The following is a 20,000-nucleotide window of genomic DNA, read 5'->3' as shown; positions in this document are numbered from 1 at the left end:
TTAAATTAAATGTTTTCTCATGCATATCTTTGGACACCTCTAGCTGATAAACCAATCAGGATACAGAAACGGGATTTCGGGACCCCAAAATTGTCAACACATGAACAACGGAGAATGCATCTGACTGGAACGCTAGCTGATTATACACAACATGAGACAGTAAATACTATTGTAATAAAACTTTCAAAACTATGTTCAATTTGTGTATTGTTTTGTTACTATATAAGATTGTATTTCGCACTGTATTAACCATAACGACGTCACAGATGAGCTTTAGATGGTTAACGTGATATTAACGCTATCTATCCGACGGTCCGACCTAAATACTATTGTAATAAAACGTTCAAAACTATGTTCAACTTGTGTTTTGTTTCTTACTATAAGATTGTATTTCGCAAGCCATACCGACGTCAGGTGAGCTTGCTATCCATTAGATGGATAACGTGATATTAACGTTAGATCTAACCGACCACAATTTGATTCGAAATGTATTACATACCTCACTTTGTTGGTCTCTCTCTGGTCTGCATCCCCTTAACAATTGTGTGTATTGAGCTGTACTGTATTGTACCCATTCTGCAATCTGTTAACCGTTTTCAATCAATGTCAGACGTCTATAAAAAAAACGATTGAATTGCTCAGAATTTAAAATGATGTCCCCAATAGGACATCATATTAATATTATTCCCCAGTATGACACAATAAACACAGAATGAATGCTACCAAAGAGAATGCTATATGCAATTTGTGTATAAAGTGTGTATTAATCCTGTAACATGAGTCAAGGTCAGATCTAGCCTGGCATAGAGAACAGAATGTTGATTTTTTGATGTTCAAGTTTCTTTATTAGTTGTCATACAGAAGTACAGAATACTTTTATATAAAATGCTTCTTTCTGTTTTGCTCCAGAGATTGTGCTAGATAAAAATAGAAGTCAAGTACGTAGACAAGTATTCAATATATACATACAATGTACAATGCAGAGTAGAAAAGTAACTGAGTTACAATACAATATACTATACAGTACAATGCAGAAATGGGATGAGGTACAATTTACAGTAAGGTGTAATGAGGTATGGGTTGTAGTGCATATTCTTTGCCAATAAATATAAAGTGTGTTTAGGTGTTCTAAAGTGGGTGCTGCAGTGAGTTGTTTGTTTAAAGTGAGTGTGTGCGTGTGGATGTGTGTGCTGTGAGTGCATTTGATGGTTGTTACATAGTGTTATTGTCATTTGTATGTGTGTAATGTGTAACTAGTACAGTGAGAAGGCATTTGGCGATTTCTTTAAACAACGTCTCCTAACAGATGAGGTGGACTTCCATGCTCCTGTAAAAAAGATGAAACTCAAAACCTTCAAGGACACAACAACATCAAGTGTTACCAAGGTGAGAGGCAAGGAGATGGCCCTGAAAGCAGACCGAGACCTCTTCGCCAGGCTTATAGTGGTGGGAACAGTCAGGAAGATTGACATCGGGGAAATGTTAGTCTACAGTCTGGGACCCTTCCCTGCAGCCATAGCGAACATGGATGGCTCTATGGTGAAAACTGATAAAGCCAAGTTAATGCACTTTCTCGAGGGATCAGTAAATCCACCCGCCACAGTTGAAGTCCCTGATGGCAGTGCACAGGGGTGGAGGTGTTACCACTACAAACACTGTTCTCAATACAGGAGGAAGCAGACACCCGACTATTGCTTCACTGTGCTTATGCCTCTCAATACAGTTCCCATGTGGTGATCAGCAGTCCAGAGATTTCTTCGAGCCCCAGTCGCAATCCTGGAACTTGTATACTGCTCCTGCAAAAAAAACACAATGCATGAAGGGGCGATGCACATGCAAATCAAACAACCTACCATGTACAGACATGTGTCTGTGTTTGGACTGTCAGAACACTGTATCTTCTTTTTTTCATATATTTTATTTCTTTTTTGGAAGGCACAGGTACAGGCATACAATGCACATTGTTGGTTCCAGCTATCTATTGTTTGATAGTTTGCACCATTTAATCTAGCTGTAGAAAGCTCCATTGTTACAACATCAGCTAATAACTGTTTCCAGTGATTAAAGGGCAGAGAATGTGGAGCTTGCCATCAAAGTGCCAATTTTTTTTCTCAGCAGTACTTCCTGCCAAGCTAAAGAATCATCATCATTAAGGAGCAGTAATTTGGGACAACAGGGAATATGTTTTTGTAATACATGTTACTGTTAAAATAAATAACATGTTATTTTCACACTTGTTATTGTGTTATAAATGTTGATTGATTGATTGATTGAAAACGTTATTAACAGATTGCAGAATGGGTACAGTACAGTACAGCTCAATACACACAATTGTTAAGGGGATGCAGACCAGAGAAAGACGTTTGTCTTGTTTACATCAGGGCCCCCCATTTGTAATTCATAGTGACAACAGCATCTAAAACAATATATTTATATGTATATTTATATATTGGAAGAGTATATTTATGAGACAGTATATTTTGTACATGTAACGGTTGTGACAACGTCAAATTTTTAACGTCACAGGCAACAACAAAGACCGCTATTACCATAGTGTAACACACAGCAAGAATGTGAAACAAGTTACTATTATTAGTATTGGGTTAGAGTTGTTTGATTTACACTATCGTAATGTTAGATTGCTATCTGAGAAAGTTAAAATGCTAACGTTAGTAACGTTAGTCTTTGTGAGCTGGCTACAATATTTTCCAATGTGTAATCGGACGTCAAAACGGACAACATATAAACTGCTGATGACTCATAACTTCCTATCACGTTTGAATAATGCTGTAAAGTTAAGTAAAAATGCATTTCAATAGTAATAGTAATGAATTGAGAGCTTACCGAATGCAGAGCTATCCAGTATTGTGAACAGACGAGTAGCAATATTTACTTCCTGGTTCCAGGGCTTGAAGAATGTCATTGGGAGAAATCAAGTCACCTGACGTTGTAACGCGTTTTGATTGGTTCCGCAGCAACGCCCCTTTTCACAAACGTAGGTAGTTTTTATCTTATCAACACATTAATTTCATAAAGATATGACCCAACAACCGTTGCCAACAAACGGAAATGTGTTATTATAGTATATTATGTAGTTCATATTACAATAACATATAGTCTGTTTAACCAGATCAATCATTTCATTAACGGAAGCCTCTAGAGACCTTCGGCCTCCGATCTACTGCTGTCCCTCTGGGAATCACTGTGTGCTCACTCATCACTCATCACTCACTCACTCACTCATCACTCACTCACTCATCACTCACTCACTCACTCATCACTCATCACTCACTCACTCATCACTCACTCATCACTCACTCACTCATCACTCACTCACTCATCACTCATCACTCACTCACTCATCACTCATCACTCACTCACTCATCACTCATCACTCACTCACTCATCACTCACTCATCACTCACTATCTCATCACTCAGCACTCATCACTCATCACTCACTCACTCACTCATCACTCACCCACTCATCACTCATCACTCACTCATTCATCACTCACTCACTCATCACTCACTCAATCATCACTCACTCATCACTCACTCACTCATTCACTCATCACTCATCACTCATCACTCACTCACTCACTCACTCACTCACTCACTCACTCACTCCTCACTCTCACTCACTCACTCACTCACTCACTCACTCACTCACTCACTCACTCACTCACTCACTCTCTCACTCTCTCACTTACTCACTCACTCTCTCACTCATCACTCACTCAATCACTCCTCACCCTCACTCACTCACTCACTCACTCACTCTCTCACTCTCTCACTTACTCACTCACTCACTCATCACTCACTCACTCACTCACTCACTCACTCACTCACTCATCACTCATCACTCACTCACTCACTCACTCACTCACTCACTCATCACTCACTCACTCACTCACTCATCACTCACTCACTCACTCACTCACTCACTCACTCACTCACTCACTCACTCACTCACTCACTCACTACTACTCACCCTTTACCAAGGAGTATAACATACGTTAACCCCCTCCTCCCCAGCAGTGTGCTTCCAATGGCCAGAGGGAAGACTCCTCTCAGCTGGGCTAATTGATCCCTTTAATTTAATTTGATTAATCTGTCTTGTTAATAAATGTATATTGATCATGAAGATCTGTCCACATGCATAATTGATTGATCCGGTTCCACCACCTCCTTTTAACCTATGTGCAACATTGTATCCAAGTTTTATCCGAACTGTAGGACCTGTGGCTGGTGTACACAGACACATAGACAGGAGTGATCGCAATACCCTGTGTAATCTCAAGCTCCACCACACAAACTGTTGCTTTAGATGAAAGGGGATAGGTCAATTAAGGCCTACTAATATGCTGGTTGACTGAGTGCGCTGAAGTTGATGAATTTGTGGACTAAGTCTAAAGTGTATTGAAAAGGCATCATGCATTCAACACGCAATACGAATAACACGCTATTTCAGCTAGTGTGGGCTGATATGTTAATAGAAGTTATTACTGTACTATCTTATAGCACTTAGCACTATAGTAGTATAAATTGTTTCGGAAGCTTGGTTCCCTGAGTGTAACAGTATACAAGCCTAACAACTCTTGTGTAACGCTATTGTTTTGGTGTGGGGAATAAATAAAATGGTATATAGTGCTTTTATCCAAAGCGCTTTACAATTTGTTCCTCACATTTTTACCCATTCACTCATGGAAGGTGCCAACCTGCTCATCGGGATAAATTAGTGGTTAAGTGTCTTGCTCAAGGACACCTCAACACACTGCCCGGGAGGAGCTGGAATCAAACCGGGAACCTCCAGATTACCAGACGACTGCTCTACCTCCCGAGCCACTGTCACCACAGTGATCTAATGTATACCAATGTGCGTGTTTGTGTGTTTTTCTGCTCCTACAGTTCTCACCCGTGCCCCTATCCCCATGGCCGTGGTGCGCAGGGAGTTGTCCTGTGAGTCTTATCCCATCGAGCTGCGCTGCCCGGGGACAGACGTCATCATGATCGAGAGCGCCAACTATGGACGCACAGACGACAAGATCTGTGACTCGGACCCCGCCCAGATGGAGAACACACGCTGCTACCTGCCTGATGCTTACAAGATCATGTCGCTCAGGTCAGTGTGTGTGTGCGTAAATGAACACTTCTTGCAACCTGTCCAACACATACAAGACTATATCACTCAGGTTGCTGTGTGTGTGTGTGTGTGTGTGTGTGTGTGTGTGTGTGTGTGTGTGTGTGTGTGTGTGTGTGTGTGTGTGTGTGTGTGTGTGTGTGTGTGTGTGTGTGTGTGTGTGTGTGTGTGTGTGTGTGTGTGTGTGTGTGTGTGTGTGTGTGTGTGTGTGTGTGTGTGTGTGTGTGTGTGTGTGTGTGCGCGTGTGTGTGCGTGTATGTGTGTATGTGTGTGTGTGTGTGTGTGTGTGTGTGTGTGCGTGCGTGCGTGCATGCGTGCGTGCGTCCGTGTGTGTGCAAAGACAATATGCAGCAATTTAACTCCTTTAACATACATTGCTACACTGCAGGTGCTCCATGGAGAAATGTTTGTAGAATATGTGGCCCAACGTGACCAAACCTGGATTACAGTGCACACAAACATTGGTCCTCATTCTCGAACGGACATACGAGAAAGTTACGAAGAAATTCCTTTGTAACTCGATTTACAAACTTCTTTGGCATTCTCGAAGGGCTTCGTTTGGTAAATTTGTTCGTAGGATTTACAAAAGTAACAAAAAGGCTGTTGTAAGTCAGGCAGGCCGGTGTGCGCCTGTGTTTTTTATATTATTTTTTTGTTCTCACTTTTTTTTATATTATTTTTTTGTTCTCACTTTTTTTTTGCTCCCATCCCAATTTAGTCGTTATGCCAATTCCCTTCCTGGTCGTTGCACGCATTGCCCCACTGTTGGCCTAGGGAGGGTGTAGGACTACCACATGCCTCCTCCGATACATGTGGAGTCGCCAGCCGCTTCTTTTCACCTGACAGCGAGGACTCTCACTGGGGGAATGTAACACGTGCGGAGGTTCATGCTATTTCCCCCCGATCCCCTCCCTGCTGAACAGGTGCCCCGACCGACCAGTAGGAACCGCAGTTTACAACGACCACTAGGACACATACCCCGCCGGCTTCCCACCCGCTAACACTGCCAATTGTGTTAGTAGGGACGACTGACCAAGCCGGAGGTACCGCTGACAGCTGGATTCGATCCCAGAGTCTCTGCGGTGGTAGGCGAGTGCATTCTCCACTGCGCTACCCAGCCGCCCTGTGCGCCTGTGTTTTTACAGTAACGGATTCATTATGTGTGTGTGTGCGCTGAGTGCATCTGCCTTATGCATCATCACCAAGCCATTTCTCCACTGGCTCTTAGATGTGTGCAAGCAATGTAAGAAATAAATAAAACCAACAACAAATAATATCATAGAGAACAAGACGGTATATTGAATATTAATACAGTCTATTCCACTATAGCTACATCCGCGCAATTGGGTTTAGTTATTTCTTATTTATTTATTTTTGGACATGGTTTGTTGAGTCATGAATATACATGTAAAACGTAATTGTTAATGATACAAATATTGTCATATTATTATTGTTATAATTACATAATTCCGAGGATGTCTGTAGAATCGAAGTGACCACAATCACCATGATTTATCCGAAATGAAGCCTTTAACCAGTTTAATGACCTGTTAACTGGTTGGATGTTGTATTGTACTTGTTAGGGCTGTCATGATTCGTCGCCCTAGTCGATGTTGTCAGCGATCACATTTCGTAGATTTGCATATTCATGATCAACGCAAGGTATTGTTAATTGTATGTGCCTTTTGCTGTGGAAATGGCAGACGTTCAAAGTCATAACATGTGCAACATGTAATCTAACTAATACACAGTGAATCACGTTAAAAATTAGGGCTGACCCCTATTAGTCGAATAGTCGACTAATCGATCGAAAGGAGCCATAGTCGACTGCCAACCTCTTAGTCGTGGTTTTGGTTGTTTTTTCTTTTATTCGATTTTTTTATTCATTATATCTTCACCGACCTCGGTGTTACCATAGGAAATCATTCTTAAATCCCAAAAGCGCAATACTGGCCGCATCCTGCTAGGTGGCAGTATCGCCCACCTTTTCATGCATTCATGATGAAACATAATACCTATTATATACCTTTGAATTGGAAATAGTCGATTGTTGGATTGTTGGATGGATTGTTAATGTCAAATGAGCCATAGTATTGTCTCCAATAAAACAGGGACACGTCCCCAAGGACTTCAAAATTGCGAGGGTGACCCCTCTGCACAAAAAGGGCAGCAAATTAGACCCAGGCAACTACCGCCCTGTTTCTATTCTCACCTCCATCTCGAAAGTCATGGAAAAAATAGTCTACGAACAGGTCGAAAAGTACCTAGCGGAAAAAAATCTAATCTACGAATTCCAATCTGGCTTCAGAACATCCCACTCCACTGACACATGCCTTCTCTATTTGAATGACCACATCAAACAAGAGGTGGACGCAGGCAAATACTGCGGCATGGTCATGCTGGACCTACAAAAGGCCTTTGACACGGTCAATCACTCCATTCTGATTGACAAGCTAAAAGCAATTGGTTTTGATAGTCTATCAGTGAGCTGGATGCAATCCTACCTTGAGGGGAGGGAACAGATGGTGGAGGTAAACGGTACTCTATCCCCCCCCCTCACAGTGAGCTGTGGTGTTCCACAAGGAAGCATACTAGGACCGCTACTGTTCCTAATTTATGCAAATGACATGTCGTCAGCTTGTGACTGCAACTTGTTCCTGTTTGCGGACGACTCAGCCCTGCTGGTCTCTGACAAGAACAAGTTACAGGTTGAAAAAACCCTCAGCTCGGAACTAGGCAGAATCTGCATATGGCTCGCTGATAACAAACTATCATTACACATGGGCAAAACAGAGTCCATTCTCTTCGGTTCAAATAACAAACTCAGCAAGACCGACGGCTTCTCAGTTACAGTGGGTGACAATATTGTCACAAGGAAAGATGAAATTACCTACCTGGGTTCCATCCTAGAGGCTAATCTCTCCTGTGACACAATGGCATCCAATGTAATAAAAAAAGTCAACCAACGAACTCGATTCTTGTACCGGATCTCCTCTCTGGTAAACAAGAACACCCTGAAGACTCTGGCAGGAGCACTCATTCAGGGGTACTACGACTATGCTTGCACCTCATGGTACCAAAGCACCTCAAAGGCGCTAAAAACAAAATTACAAACATCTCAAAACAAACTGGTCAGACTACTGCTTGACCTTACTCCTAGAACCCACCTCACCCCTGCCCACTTTGACAACCTAGGATGGCTTAGAGTAGACGACAGAGTACAACAACTTGCAATGGGCCTGGTCTACAAGATACACTACACGACCAAGGTACCCATGTACATGTCAAAATACTTCCCAAAGGTCAGTGAATACCACGATCACAACACCAGAGGGAGCTCCACAAATCATGTTAAACCCAGATTCGGCTCAAATAAGGGACTAAACACGTTTCGCAATTATGCCACATCAATGTGGAACGCCCTACCCAAAGCTGTAAAGGAATGTGGATCACTACCCACTTTCAAAACCTCTCTCAAGGGACACCTACGGGAGACTGCAATTCAACACTGGCCCCTGTAAATATCCTAACCCAACCCCCTCCAATGTACAGTCATTTACCTAGTATGGTTTTGTCAATAGTTCAATGTACAATTGTGTTTGTTTGTACAGTGTCTCCTCCCCCCCCCCCTCAATGTACAGTGTTACTTGTTTATACAGTGTGCCCCCCGCCCCCCCCCCCCCCCCCAACCACCTCCAATGTAAATTACCCAGTATGGTTGTCAATATCCCAATGTACCCAACCCCCCCCACCCAACCTCCTCCAATGTACAGTTTCTACGTCAAATGTATATACTCCCTTTTCTTGACTCCTTCTGTATCACAAAAAGTACTGTATTTGCAAATCTGGTATGTCATAAATGTATAGATGTAGCAGTACTGACTATCTGTATGTCATGTATGTCATATATGTCTATATGAATTGAAAATGGGGGACCCTGATGGAAACAAGACAAACGTCTTTCTCAGGTCTGCATCCCCTTAACAATTGTATGTATTGAGCCGTACTGTATTGTACCCATTCTGCAATCTGTTAAATAAAGTTTTCATTCATTCATTCATTCATTCCATAGCTATAATATATAATATAGATATAGCCCTGCAAACACCGCAATGCACAGTGAAATTCCCTATACTTTACAGCACTGGCACACTACAAAGTACAAAGATGGGAGAATAGCGTGGCACTCAATGTGTTAAGAATGAGTGACGTTTTTCATTCATGGGAACCCAGCTGCGATGATTTTGGATTTAGGATTTCCGTAAATTTGTTAGTACGAACTTTTTACAAAGATACTTACGAACAATTATTTTCCATTGTTGGCTGGAGGCCAAACACCTCCACAACTCCTTACAAGGTACATTTTTTTACAGAATCAGTGTATTTTGAAATATTTAATATATCACCTTATTTTCAAAACAGATTTTGATTTGGAAATAATATGCCAAAAAGGAAAGGTTCAATATCGAGGCTATTTTTGTCACCTTCACAATGGAGAAACGGCGTTATGAAAGTTGTCACCAACGTTGAACTCACAAAGGCCGCAAATGGAGATCCATTGATACAAACATGCCGATCAATATGATCTTTTCACAATCCAAGTGATTCAAGTCAGAATAGAAGACTGCTTTTATAGAATAACATTTCAAATGATGACTTGTTGACTTGTTTTATGCGGTGGTCTATGGACACCAGTGTGTAGGAAGCTCCTGTCCAAGGAGCACGTTCTGGGGGCTGGGAGGTTGAGAGCATGGTCTGGTGTGGCTGTGCGTAGGCGGGTAGTACGGTGTCTTGATGTGTGGTGGAGGGAGCGCTCCATGGCAAAGTGGAGGGGATGCATTTTGTGTTAAAGTTAGAGGTTATATGATTGCTAGTAACTGTCTAACTATGCATAACTGTTTCCACTAGAGGGCGCCATAGGCAGAGCCGCTAATGCTACCGCCAGGTGGAGGGTATTTAAGGAGATGTCTCCTTCCCCTCTATCTCTTCCCCATCTACCTCTCACGGAGAGGAGACCTCATGTGCTGCTGTACTATGAACCAATGCAAATAATAAACCACGGCGATTAAGGGCTCAAGGTAGAAACCATGCCTCATGACTATATTATTGTCGCCCCATAGCCAATTCTGTCAACATTTTGTACCGGACTGTTTCAAGTTTCAAGTTTCTTTAATAGTTGTCATACAGAAGTACAGAATACTTTTGTACAAAATGCTTCTTACTGTTGCGCTCCAGAGACTGTGCATGACAAGATAAGTATGAAATAAAAACATAGTAAAAATTAGAAGAAAAAAAAGAGGTCACAGTGTTCAGTTTAGACATATGTACAATGTTCGTAGACGTAGTTACCATACAATATACAATACTGTGCAGTGTACTAATATACAATACTATATAGTGCAAGGCATAAATGGACAAGGTGCAGTTTAGGTACAATTCACAGTAGGTGTACGAGTTGTAGTGCAAATCCTTTATCAATAAATATAAAGTGTAAGTGTGTTTGTGTGATCTAAAGTGTGGAGAGTGGGTGCTGCAGTGTGTTGTTTGTTTGAGTGAGTGTGTGTGTGCGTGTGGGTGTGTGTGCTGTGTGCATTTGATGGTTGTTGCATAGTGATTATTGTTCGTTTAGCGATTATTGTTCGTTTAGCAGCCTGATGGCCTGGGGATAGAAGCTCCTTCTGAGTCTTTCTGTGCTCGCCATAAGACTCCGGTATCGCTTGCCTGACGGCAGCAGTTCAAAGAGGCAGTTGTTCGGGTGGCTCGAGTCCTTAATAATTCTCTTAGCCTTCCCCTTGCACCGCTTGTTGTAAATGTTCTGGAGGGTGGGAAGCCCCCCTCTAATTGTGCGTTCGGCTGAACGTGTCACTCTTTGTAGTCTGCTACGGTCTTGTGCAGTGCTATTCCCAAACCAGGAGGTGATGTTGCCGGTCAGGATGCTCTCTATTGTACATGAGTAGAAGTTCCTAAGGATCTTCTGACTGACTTGGAACTTCCTTAGGCGCCTGAGGAAGTAGAGGCGTTGTCGTGCCTTCTTCACAACACTGTCAATGTGTGTGGTCCATGTCAAGTCCTCGGATATGTGGGCTCCGAGGTACTTGAAACTGTTCACTCTCTCAACTGGTGCCCCGTCGATGCTGAGGGGGCTGTAGTCCTTGACCCCCGACCTCCTGAAGTCCACAATCATCTCTTTTGTTTTGCTGACGTTCAGGGAGAGGCAGTTCTCCTGACACCACTGTGACAGGTTCTCTACCTCTTCCAGGTAGGCCCTTTCGTCGTTGGCAGAGATCAGGCCCACCACTACTGTGTCATCAGCAAATTTGATGATGGTGTTGTTGTTCCGCTGTGCTACGCAGTCATGTGTGTACAGGGAGTAGAGGAGGGGGCTCAGAACACAGCCCTGGGGGGCCCCTATGTTGAGCGTGATGGATGAGGAGGTGCAGTTGCCGGCTCTTACCACCTGGGGTCTGCCCGTCAGGAAGTCCAGGACCCACTGGCACAGGTCATAGTTCAAGCCCAGGTCCCTGAGCTTGGCTATGAGTTTGGAGGGGACTATGGTATTGAATGCTGAGCTGTAGTCGATGAACAGCATTCTCACATAGTTCCCCTTCCTCTTGTCCAGATGTGATGCTGCTGTGTGCAGCACATGGGCTATGGCGTCCTCCGTGGACCTGTTGGGGCGATATGCAAATTGCAGAGGGTCCAGGTTGATGGGGAGGGAGGAACAGATGTAGCCCTTCACTAGCTTCTCAAAGCACTTCATGGCTATGGAGGTGAGGGCTACAGGGCGGTAGTCGTTGAGGCAAGCGGGCGTAGATTTTTTGGGTACAGGGATGATGGTGGACTTCTTCAGACAGGTGGGGATGACGGCCTGTTCCAAGGACAGGTTGAAGATGTCAGTGAATACCGGGGCCAGTTGGTCGGCACAGACTTTTAGGACGCGGCCGGGGATGCCGTCCGGTCCTGCTGCCTTCCTGATATCCACTTTTTTAAAGATCCGTCTCACCTCATGCTCTGTTACCCTGAACACTGAGTCTCCATCAGCAGACCCCCCCCCCCCCATTGCCGTGGTTTGTAGGCTGGTGTTGTTATTCACAGCCTCAAACCTCGCATAGAAGGAGTTGAGATCATTTGCTAAGGAGATGTCACTGTTCAGTTTGAGGGGGGTTCCTTTGTAGTCTGTCATTGTTCTGAGGCCCTGCCACATGCCTCTAGAGTCAGCCTGTTCAAACTGAAGTTCAACTTTATCCCTGTAACGCCGTTTTGCCTCTATTACTGCTCTCCTGACGTTGTATCTTGCCATCTTGTGTTCTTCCATGTTGCCTGTCACCAGCCCGGTGTTGTATGCTGATGTGCGCACTTTCAGAGCCTCACGGACGGATTTGTCTACCCAGGGCTTTTGGTTTGGGTAGATATTAATTTTGGTGGTGGGGATTATTACTTCTACCTGAGTACAGACATAGTCAATCACCGTTTCGGTGTATTCGTTAATATTGGCTGTGTTATCACGGAGTACACTCCATTCTGTGCTTCCCAGCACTGCTTGGAGTGACTCTACTGACGTCACGGTCCAACGTTTAACCTCTCGCGAGACCACCGGCGTTCGCTTGAGACACTGTTTGTACTTAGGCAAAAGAAAAATTGCAACGTGATCGCTTTTACCGAATGGACTAAGAGCCTGTGACTTGTACCCATTCTTAAATTGCGAGTATACATGGTCTAATATGTTCTCGCCTCTGGTGGGACAGGTCACATGCTGATAGAAATTCGGCAGCACCTTTTTAAGACGCGCGCTGTTGAAATCCCCCAAGACCAAAATGGCCGCGTCAACGTTAGCTGCCTGGAGTTTGTTTACCTCGTCGTGAAGTTTTGAAAGTGCGACCTCAGTGTTCGCGTGTGGTGGAATGTACACTCCGATGAGGATGATGGACGTTAACTCTCTTGGGAGGAAGAAGGGTCGACATTTTATCGTGATAAACTCCAGGTCTGGGGAACAGTGGTTAGACATTTCCTTTGTGTTGCCTAAATCGCACCACTCCTTGTTTATCATGAAGGCGATGCCGCCTCCTTTCTTCTTTAGTGACTCTAATGCCGTCCGGTCTTTTCGTAGAACGAAGAAATGGTCTGCCGGTTCTATTGCATGATTCGGGACATCTGGACTCAGCCAAGTTTCTGTGAAACAGAGGACGTTACAATCCCGAATGTCCCTCTGGAATTGGATCCTTGCTCTGATGTCGTCCAATTTGTTTCCTATCGATTGCACATTGGCCAACAATATGCTGGGCAATGTGGTTCTGTGTCGTTTGGACCTCAGTCTGTTCCGGACGGACCCCGGCTCTCTTTCCTCGTCTTCGCGGCAGCTTTTTTTCTTGTCCGATCTCGGTGGGCCATTTCTGCTGTTCAGCGATCCGATCCAGAGAGCAATCCAAACGGTAAGTTTTTCTTAATCCAATGTCAATGATTGACTGACGGTCATACACATATAATGCACCAACAGTTGGTGCAAATAAAACTCCTAATACTATAAAAATTAACAAAATAAAGCACAGTCTCGTCGGAGCGATCAGAAAGGCAGCCATCACAGCAGCGCCAGTTCACTGTAGCAGCGGTGACCTGTTATCTGTGGCTAAGGCTGGGCAATGGGCATGGAGAGTTTTGTACAGGCAGTCTCCTGGGGGTCCTGCTGTACCTTCAGCCATTGCAACATAGAACTGCAACTGAAGTTCTTCTTCTGTGGTGGTTAGTCGGTTGTGTTGCATTGTGGACTCCTCATATGACCCACCTGACGCATAATATAAACAAGATCTCCCGCGTGAGACTCCAAAACATTGCAATGCCATCTGCTCAGCTTGGTGTGTGGTGTATCAACATATTATCTGTGTGAGGCTGAAATGATTGTGGTCTAGAGATAAATCCCCTCCCCAAATTAACCCCTGCTATTTGTAAATAGCTAGCTATGAATAAAAAATTCAACAACATCGCAGTGATGTCATGATATCTTGATTTATTTTGCCTAAACCCAAGTTGGCATTATCTTCGCTGTTTTGTAGTTATGCTATGGTACGACTATGATGAAAGTCACTGCATTTCAGCCAGAACTGAACTAGCAGCACCTATGTCAATGCCAATGGCTTGAATTTGTCACATAAAAAGCCTCGACAGATGGCCACCGGCAAAATCTCTTTGTGCTGGCTGAGTCATTTCTTTTCCTATAGGGAGAGCAGCGGCACCCAACTAGGCGCCTTGGCGCAGCACACGGCTTGAAATTGCAACAGAGCACTTGCACTCAAAGGTCAAATTATTTCAACTTTGACCTTGGTTGCCGCTGACCTTACAAAGCGCTACCAATGAAATACAGCTTTATGCGATGTCAGCGAATGGAACCGTCCAAACTAGAGTGGATCACCTTAATATTTGAGAAATAATCATCTATTTGTTTTGGAGTGAACCACATAAAGGTTGATCACGATCTTTGCAGGGATTTTGTTGTTGTTTATAAAATGAATGACCTCCATGATGACGATCAAGGGAAATACCTGCGCCCAACCTCGCGGTGAGCCAAGAGAACATTGTGTATCATCTGAAGGCCGGTTAAGCTAGGCATTCAATTTATTGTTTATTTCATGCAAGGCTGTTGATGACAGCTAATTAGAAAATAATAGCAGTACAATAATATCATGGGGGAAAAACAGTGAGACATTCTCTGTATAGTGGGAATGTGTAGTGACTACTTTTACATACTTAAATCATCTAAGGGTGCTTTCCCACCTGGCTCGTTTAGTTCAGTTGTGACTAGGAAGTGTCGACGACTTTCACCCGGATATCCTGTCCAATAGACGACTTTCACCCGGATATTCTGTCCAATTGATGACTGTCATCCCGATATTTTGTCCAATAGACAAGTTTCACCCAGATATTCTGTCCAATAGACTACTTTCACCCGGATATTCTGTCCAATAGATGACTTTGACCCGGATATTCTGTCTAATAGACGAGTGCCCATTAGTACCATGTGACATTTGTTTACAATGTTAGCTTGACAAAGTGCAGTGTGAAAGCCAACGAGCCAAATAAAAAATACAACAATTTTGCAACTTCAGCCCTGGATCACACCAAGTCTACTGACATATCGGTGTGAAAGCTCCTTAAATATCAATTAAATAGCTTCATTACTACAGTACAGTATTTTCTCAGTTTTATAAAGATCACATCTCTTGTTCCCTCTCCATTCCTCTATCTCTCTATCCCACTCTCTCTGATTCTCTCTCGGATTCTCTCTACCCCCCCCCCCCCCCCATCAATTTGTCTCTCTATCACAAATATTAATATTCATACCACAGGGGAGAAAACACACACATTACAGAGGGCAGAGAAAATTGGATGTTGAAATGGGAGCTGTCACCAACCTCTCAACAGTCTTTATAGAGGTCGGCGTGTCAGTCTTTCAGGTGCATTGCTAAATGTGTTGCATTAGCCCCCTTGGTCGGCACTGCTCTGTAGCATTGCATACAGCATGGGCTCACTGGTATCCTTTGCCTTTCCTTGTTCTTTTGTCCTCAAATGTGAAGTATTTCCAGACAACAGTCCATGAATCAAAACCATCCGCTTGTGGAGCTGAGAGAGATGTGTGGCAGTGGTGTGTGTGTGTGTGTGTGTGTGTGTGTGTGTGTGTGTGTGTGTGTGTGTGTGTGTGTGTGTGTGTGTGTGTGTGTGTGTGTGTGTGTGTGTGTGTGTGTGTGTGTGTGTGTGTGTGTGTGTGTGTGTGTGTGTGTGTGTGTGTGTGTGTGTGTGTGTGTGTGTGTGTGTGTGTGTGTGTGTGTGTGTGTGTGTGTGTGTGTGTGTGTGTGTGTGTGTGTGTGTGTGTGTGTGTGTGTGTGTGTGTGTGTGTGTGTGTGTGTGTGTGTGTGTGTGTGTGTGTGTGTGTGTGTGTGTGTGTGTGTGTGTGTGTGTGTGTGTGTGTGTGTGTGTGTGTGTGTGTGTGTGTGTGTGTGTGTGGTGCGTGCGTGCATGCGTGTGTGACATTGTCCCCATTCTTCCACGCCTGTCCAACACATACAAGACTATATCACTCAGGTTGCTGCGTGTGTGTGTGTGTGTGTGTGTGTGTGTGTGTGTGTGTGTGTGTGTGTGTGTGTGTGTGTGTGTGTGTGTGTGTGTGTGTGTGTATGTGTGTGTGTGTGTGTGTGTGTGTGTGACATTTTCCCCCTCCTTCCAGGCCATGGACTGGCCCTCTCTCTCTCTGTTGCAATTGCTGAAGGTACAGCAGGACCCCAGGACACTGCCTGTACAAAACGTTCCATGCCCAGACTTAGCCACAGATGACAGGTTACCGCTGCTACAGTTCTGTACAAAATGCATCACCTCCACCATGCCATGGAGTGCTCCCTCCACCACACATCAAGACGCCGTACTACCCGCATACGCACAGCCACACCAGACCATGCTCTCAACCTCCCAGCCTCCAGAACATGCTCCTTGGACAGGAGCTTCCTACACACTGCTGTCCATGTATGGAATATGGAATAGCCTTCCAGAGCATGGTGTTGGACCCATTGCAGACAATCTTCAATCTTCTAATGAAGAATTCATAGACACCTCCTGTCCATTCATTCACTGTTGAGCTGCAGTGAACCATATGATTGGCCAACTGGATATACTGTAACTGTATTTTATGACTTTACAATTGCAACCAATAATAATGAATACAAAAAATTGCAGGAGAAGTTACCAAGGTGTGTATTGAAACAGCGAAAATCCTAAATCCAAAGTGCAAACAAAGTAGAGAGACAACGCTGGAGAGGTTTCTCAGAGGAAAAGGTGCCAAACACTAGAAATAAAGTAACGTTGATATCAAAACATCTGACACCAAACAGGAAACAGCAAAACAGTGGCAACAGTAGACAGTGGACAAGCAAAGACAAGAACAGGGGGAGCAAACACAAGGACACAGTTTAAGATGATAGACGAGAAACACCTGAGATAGATTACAACTGAGACCTGAGATAGATTACAACTGAGACCTGAGATAGATTACAACCGGAGAGACCTGAGATAGATTACAACTGAGACCTGAGATAGATTACAATTGATACCTGATATAGATTACAACTGGAGAGACCTGAGCTAGATTAAAACTGAGACCTGAGATAGATTACAACCGGAGAGACCTGAGATAGATTACAACTGAGACCTGAGATAGATTACAATTGATACCTGATATAGATTACAACTGGAGAGACCTGAGCTAGATTACAACTGAGACCTGAGCTACATTAAAATTGAGACCTGAGATAGATTACAATTGATATAGATTACAACTGGAGAGACCTGAGCTAGATTACAACTGAGACCCGAGCTAGATTACAACTGATACATGAGATAAATTACAACTGAGACCTGGGATAGATTACAACTGGAGAGACCTGGGAGGGGAAACAGACTAGCAGAGGAACTACAGATTAAACATAATAATACAAGGAGACTAGACCTAGAGAAGATAAACATAATACATGAAGACTAGACCTAGAGAAGATAAACATAATACATGAAGACTAAACCTAGACAAGATAAACATAATACATGAAGACTAGACCTAGACAAGATAAACATAATACATATTTTTGTATCCACTTTTTCTCCTTATTTTTCTCCCATCCCAATTTCGCCTCTCCAATTCTCCCTTCAATTATCTCCTCCCCTGTCTCGAACGTTGCTAGACTATGCCTCCCACTGGTCGGCTGCAGTGAGGACCAAGCCTTGCATCACGTGTCCCCTCCGGTACACGAGGAGGCAGCTGTCGCATCTTTTCACCTGAACAGCGCAATCTAGCGAGGAGTAACGCGTGGGAGGCTCACACAGCCCCCGATACTTCCTGATTCTGCTGTACAGGCGCACCAACCGACCTGTAGGAGTCGCTGTCCACAACGTCCAATTCCCACCCACCGGCTTTCCAACCCCTAACACTGCCAATTGTGTTAGTATGAACGACCAGCCAAGCCGGTAGCAACGCAGAGAGCTGGGCTCAAACCCAGCATCTCCTGTGTTAGTGGCGAGCGCCTTGCCCACTGCGCCACTTAGCCGCCAAGATAAACATAATACATGAAGACTAGACATAGACAATATAAACATAATAGATTACTAAACTAAACACCAAACCAGATCTGGCACCCATAATTGGAAAGAGAGAAATAGAGAGAGAGAGAGAGAGAGAGAGAGAGAGAGAGAGAGAGAGAGAGAGAGAGAGAGAGAGAGAGAGAGAGAGAGAGAGAGAGAGAGATGGGGGGAGAGAGAGAGAAAGAAGGGGAGAGAAATATCAGAGAAGGAGCATAGCAAGATATAACAAAAATAACAGAGAGAGATAGAGAGATAACAGGGGGATATATGTAAAACAGAGGCAGTCCATGGTAAAACAGAGGCAGAATGTTACAGTGTGTGTGTGTGTGTGTGTGTGTGTGTGTGTGTGTGTGTGTGTGTGTGTGTGTGTGTGTGTGTGTGTGTGTGTGTGTGTGTGTGTGTGTGTGTGTGTGTGTGTGTGTGTGTGTGTGTGTGTGTGTGTGTGTGTGTGTGTGTGTGTGTGTGTGTGTGTGTAACTTAAATAATTATGAATATTTATTGAAAAAAACTATATTCATGACAACAATAATCATAAGCAGTTGTTCATCTTGTTGAGGTGTTCTGGCTGTTTTTAGCCTGGCACATCTACCTGCCAATCCAACTGCAATGTGTGTGGCCATCTCCTACAGCCCTCGCCATCTATAATTCATCCATTCACTTACACACACACACACACACACACACACACACACACACACACACACACACACACACACACACACACACACACACACACACACACACACACACACACACACACACACACACACACACACACACACACACACACACACACACACACACACACACACACACACACACACACACACACACACACACACACACACACACACACACACACACACACACACACACACACACACACACACACACACACACACACACACACACACACACACACACACACACACACACACACACACACACACACACACACACACAAACACTGCCCAGAGGCTAGCCCAGACTAAACTCCAATTAGCAGAGCTGGAGGCCAGACTCAATCTAGAGGGAATCTCTAGTCGTGTACTGCAATGTACTTCCTCACCGTGTATACAGTGTGTTACAATGTGTAATACAGAAACAGGCAGCTATAAGCAGAATTTGTTGAAGGTTTAGCGACCAGTCAGTCTCTCTCCCACTGCCATCCCTGTCTGTCAACTGAGCTGTGTCTCTCGACTCACTAAACATTAGCTTTTTAGCTAACTATCTCACAAAATTAACTGTTGGATGTAGCTGCAATGACAGTTTTTTAGATTGCAAGGTAAAATAAAACTACAATTGTGGCTCTTCAACATAAACGTCTCCAGGAGCTAATAGAACCATTTTCGCCTTGATTAGTCCAGTAAATAGTGCGTGCAGAAAAGGGCAGCATGGCAGAATGGGTCTATCTTAATCAAAGTCATTGGGGCGAGACTAATCTCTTGAACTGGCCAGGCTTGAGGCACCACAGATGCCATACACATGGTTAGAAAACTAGTATTGGCTATGTTTATGTATATATTGAAAATTAATGAAACATCCCAATGTTTTGATACAATAACCTGGAGCATTCGTTTGAGATTTGTTTGAGTGAGAGTGGGAGAAGGTCCTGTAACCTGGTGCAGGTTTGGAGAAAATGTAAAAGTTATTTAATAGTCAATGTTTTATTATAAACAGGCAATTGAATGTTCCCTTAAAGAAAATATACAAAAATGTGTGTGTATGCTGTCAACTATAGTTCTTAT

At 43.8% G+C, this 20,000-nt stretch overlaps 1 pseudogene across 1 annotated transcript in view; it reads left to right on the top strand.

The window, feature by feature from the left end:
• The window catches only part of LOC311231632 (adhesion G protein-coupled receptor L3-like), a 209,398-nt pseudogene that overhangs the window by 16,267 nt on the left and 173,131 nt on the right, over nt 1-20,000 (top strand). The window contains exon 2 of the transcript XR_014621060.1: nt 4,911-5,124. The product of XR_014621060.1 is annotated as an adhesion G protein-coupled receptor L3-like (transcript). The remainder of the gene's footprint in view (nt 1-4,910; nt 5,125-20,000) is intronic.

The sequence above is a fragment of the Notolepis coatsorum genome (assembly GCF_963971535.1).
Source record: "Notolepis coatsorum genome assembly, chromosome: 7".
In the NCBI taxonomy this organism is placed as follows: Eukaryota; Metazoa; Chordata; class Actinopteri; order Aulopiformes; family Paralepididae; genus Notolepis; species Notolepis coatsorum.
This window is presented reverse-complemented; position numbering and strand designations above follow the sequence as displayed.